The following is a 5,500-nucleotide window of genomic DNA, read 5'->3' as shown; positions in this document are numbered from 1 at the left end:
TTACGTTGAAATCAAATATCTAACATTCAGTTATTCAGTCAAAATTTTTAGATCTAAAACTAACATTTGGAAACCGAAAATTTGGAATTGGATTTGTATTTCAAACTAATAAACTAATGGTAAATAAGGAATGAATTAAACCTACATACACAATTAAAAACGCATACAAAAAAAAATCAGATCCAGAATCTAGAAATTTCCACTAAAAACTTCCAATAAAAATTAAAAAAGCATTGCCTCTACCCCAAATTGCAACATCTGGAATGTATCTAAAAAATCCGCTTGCATTGAATTCATCAAAACCCTATACCCTTCACCGGTCGCAGCGATTCATGAGTGAGTTAAAAGCGAAACAAAAAGATCGATGTATTACCACCGGTCGATCCAGGGCCATCGTCCCCTACACATTGCACAGACACAGATAAGCACGATACGCATCTGTCCCGACACAAACCAAACACTAGGTAAAAAGTGTGATCACGAGCAAGCACATACATGCACACAAATAATTACCGTTCTGAATCATACCTCGGACCACCCCACACCCCGGACACTCCCCAAAAACAACCTGAAATGCTCAATGCCCTGATGATACAACTATGAAATTAATATCACAATTGATTCTTTACAGTAACCCTTCAGTTATATCATCAACGCATCCAGCACTCCAAGCTACTTCCAAAGAGCGCCCGAAATATGAAATATACCTAGCATTATTTTATTAATCCGCATTGACGCCATTGAGCTACATATTACGAAATGGGGGAGTAGGCATGACAACATGGGCTTGCAGAAGAAATGAACACACTTCCAAAATGAAAATTAAAATTAAAAATGAAAAATTTGAATGAAAATTATTTTTTCGAAATCAAATATGTACTCTATGTAAATGAAAATCACTTTAAATGGCAAGTAGTGAAAAATATCATACAAAAATTGTGTCTAAAGATATTTTTTTTACTATAATGTTAAGTGTGAGAATATCTAAAAATTCATAGAAAATAGTTTAAATTAGGATCAGAACAACGTACTTTTAGCAGGTAAATTACGCTAAAAAAAATTTCATACGAATTCTAGCAATTTAAAACTGCCTTAAGGCCGACAAACTTGATAGAGAACAGTTGGCCTCATACAAACTAATGTCGTATACAGATGTCGATACCATTCCGCTGTCAACGCGAATACACTGGCTCGATGTAGCGCAGAGGCTCACTCACACACACATACACTTTTCCGACACATGAGACATGAACAAACAAGAAATTGTCCGAACCGGTTAAGATTGAAAACACTTTGGTATCACAAAAATCCAGAAAAAAATGACAAGGAGCTCGAACCGATGCCAAAACGCGGATTTATGAAACACGATTGCTTCGGAACTCCTCAGAAAAGCACACAACCGACACTTCGCCATTTCCCTAGTGAAAATACGCTAATCCATGGCAACTCATAAAAGGAGAAAAAAATCATTTAATTTCCAAGCATTATCCCGCTGCTGTTGGCGAGGTGCGGCGTTCTAATAGGGGTGATAGCATCACTGCGTATTCAAATACTGATGTATCAAATTCGAGATATGACATTCTGGGTAATAACGAAGTCATAGGGTTAGTTTAGGAAGGTGCACGAATTTACAAAACCGAAAAATGTTGATGAGAAATTTCTTCTCTGTTAAAGCCATTTGTAAGCACAATCCGCAATAGACTATAGATACAATACCAACAAACAGTATGAAAACTTGCAATAACAAATAACAAAACATCAATGGGCACCCATTGAAGAAAAATATTCGTACCCCTTGAATATTATTGGAAAAAACAATAAATCGTATAGCATCCCTGAATGCCAAAGAACATTAATACCACGCACACATAAACACCTACATATAGAAATAAAAACACACAACTTTATACCCGTTTAAAGGTAATATTATATTATCAGGCACGTAGCGTAACCGGCACGGCACGTTTCATGCAAGACAAATATTATTGCGTGTGTTTCAAATGTGTATGCGTATATATAGCGGAACGGCTCCGGGCATACACAGCACGCTTCAGACAAATGCATGAAGGAATTCTCGAAAAGAATATTTTGCCGGTGCCGGGCACGAACTACATGGGCGAGTAGCACCATACATACAAACCCAACGCCGAAGTTCGTGGTGTGGGTGCGTTCGTCGCTCTTCGGTACGACATCGGTTCAATCACCAGTAGTATTTCTCCGCTCCGTCTGCGCTGCCGGTCCGTACAGAGAAGTTGCTATGCCTGATGATATGAATACATCATGTATTTGTCTGCCGGTGTCGGTACGTGCCGTTTACGCTACGTGCCTGATAATATAAAACGGCCTTAACGCTAAGACGTTTAACGTATGTGAAAGAGAGGAAGAAAACGTAGCTGTGCCGCCGTCGCCCGTTCAATCCAGTCAGCAGCTATTCTTTGCATAGTGATACAATCACTGCGCTCTCGTTCTTCAAAAACTACACTCTCCACAATATAAACACGCATAAACACGCGTACAACGATGCAAATGGTTTTCACCAACACAAGCCAGGTGGGAAAATGGTACTTGGTACTATTTTTTATTCTTCACTATTTTAATTCAACTGATTTTCAATTCACTGACACGCAAAGGATATTTTTCATTTCACCACAAATTAGCGACAAACAAATAAACTTGCAGACGTAATGAAAAAAAAGCGAAAAGGTATGCATCTGTTTCTATTTGCTGCTTAATCTAAGCTCCATTAACATGCGCGTCCCTTGCGGAAAAACACAGAAGACTTCGTTAATAAAAAGCCGTGAGAATGAAAAACTTAACGCTAGCCTCATTCTCATTCGTTTCGCGAATCTCTAGTCAACCGAAAATTCACAGAACTGCACAAAAAAGAGCAAACGCGGAGCAAAGGAAATATACGTCCGCACTGGACGACGGTACGATCGCCACCTTCTTAATTCATTCGCGTTTCTAGTGTTATAACTATGAAAGTCACTTCCTCTTTCAACTCGATCACACAAATATCGAGGTAGCAAACCGTTAATCAATGAACACCATAGTTAAATAAACAATTCTTTGCTTCACGGATAACCATTGCAAAGCGTCCAACATCAAAGATGAGGAAGTGAACCTATTACATTTTAGTATTAATCGCATTATTTTATTCTGCAAACGCTGTAATCTCGATATTTGTGTTCCATTGGCTAGAAATAGAATGGATGAACAAAAGTCCAAATGAGGAGAGATGATTGATTTGTATAGCTATATTTTGCTGCAAATAGTTACATCATTTTTCAATCGGCATAAGATTCCATACTTCTTGGCAATTTTCTTGATGACATTGTCAATGTGAGTGTTGAACTTAAGTTTGTCATCAATAATCACGCCAAGATATTTACTCTCCCGAATGCGGTCAATAGTCTCATAATCAATAACAATAGAGACGTTTTCATTTATTCGATTTTGCGAGATTATCATGTATTTTGTATAACTTATGTTCAATTTCAATTGCTTATACTTCAACCATCTACTTAGAAAACGCAAATCTTCATTCAGGTGCAAAACGGCCTGATATACATCTTTAGCTGCAATGAATAACACAACGTCATCTGCGAAAAGATTAATATCGCAAAATCGTAAGGCTCTCCGCATGTCATTGATATACATAATAAATAAAAGAGGCCCTAATACACTGCCCTTGTTCAACTTGAACAACTCTAGCATTAACATTGTCTACTCCAGCCATTTTTTCTAATGAAAAGCAAATAGTTTTCAACTGACCTAATGTAATTGAGTGGAAAGCTTCAAATCTACAATTACTATTAACCGGCTGTTTTATTTCATCGGGTTCATCGACCAATTCAATAGATTGATTGATCAATGAAACACTATCGACAAAATAATCGTTAAACTTAGATGCTATTACTTACTCGGATTGTTCTAATGTGCCATTAAAGGTTATGGACCGCGGTTTGCGGTTAGCTTCAATGAAGATTTTAAAATTTTCCATAACTCCTTGCTGTTGTTTTGATGCTGATCAATTTTCCTCTGAAAATATTCACAACGTGTTTTTTTATTGATTGTGAATATTTATTCCGCGCGATCGTGTACCTGTTCCAATGAATATCACTATTCGTTCTACAAAACTTTTTGTACCATCTGTCCCTCTCACGTTTAAGACGTAAAAGATCCAAATTGTACCAGCTGTTCGAGTTTTTCATAGACACAAACTTTTGATCAACTAGCTGATTTGTACACGTTTTCAAGACGTCAGTTAGAACAGCTGTAGATTCATCTAAGTTACTAACCTCGGATGGACAATCCAGGCTTCTCTCCACAAGGTTCGAAATAGCCTGTTTTGAATATTTTCTCCAGCACTTCAATTTCACATAATCTTCGTTGTTAATGAAACTATCCAAAACGTTAATAACTATGGTCTCATGATCGGTTATTTTTAAATCAGTATCTGTTAATGAACAAACACTATCAATATTGGAATACACATGATCAATTAAAGTTTTACTGTGCCGGGAAATTCGCGTAAACTCATTCACAGTTTGTTTTAAATTGAAAAATTCAGCTAAACGCTTCAAATGATTCGAATTATGGTTATCACACCAATTAATATTAAAGTCATCAGCCAGTATATTTAGTTTACTAGAATCAATGAAGTTTTCTAGCTTTTCAACGAAACGTTGGTCACTAGAGCTGGGAGAGTGATATAAAACACCATAATTACCCATCTTCATGCCACGTGCAACTGTTATGCCTAAGAACCAGTTTCCATCAATCATTTCGTTGAGGCGAAGATTGAATTGTACTGATTCTCTTACATAAGCCAGTATGTCTAGAATGTGATAAACAATCTGTAACATTATATCCCGGAATACTATATTGATCAAATGATTCAATTTCAACAATGTGGGTTTCTGATAATAAAACTAAAAGTGGACGCTTTTCCTCAACAATCTGACGTAATGCTACGTAGTTTGTCGACAACCCCGCGATATTTAAATACAGTACATGAAATTGATCCACAATTCTTCTGGAACATGGTTGCTATTTATTGAAATGCAAGCTGCTTTTTTTCAAATTGAATAGTCTTTTATAAACCGAGCATTCAGAGCTAAAAGCGGCATGGTTAGCGTCCAGGTTCATTTTGCGTTCTTTATTCATTTATAAACAATTAACGCATTTCAATACAGTTGACTTGCACTCGGATGTTTGGTGTTTTTGACTACACCTAGAGCACGTATCGCAATTACTGCATACTTTGCTCTTATGACCAAATTATCCACATTTGAAGCATCTTAACACATTTATCGCGGGAACTACGGAGCACCAATCAAACCCTACATTTACTTTTTTTGCACGCAGCATACCATTATATGTGTCAACATCTACTTCAATAACAGAACTATATTTGTTATATGTGAAGCGTGGATTCTCGAACGTGTTTATAACTTTTAAAATCTTTTATCGTGATACCTTCGTTTTGACTTTTTAA

The sequence above is a fragment of the Toxorhynchites rutilus genome, chromosome 2 (assembly GCF_029784135.1).
Source record: "Toxorhynchites rutilus septentrionalis strain SRP chromosome 2, ASM2978413v1, whole genome shotgun sequence".
NCBI classification, from domain to species: domain Eukaryota; kingdom Metazoa; phylum Arthropoda; class Insecta; order Diptera; family Culicidae; genus Toxorhynchites; species Toxorhynchites rutilus.
This window is presented reverse-complemented; position numbering follows the sequence as displayed.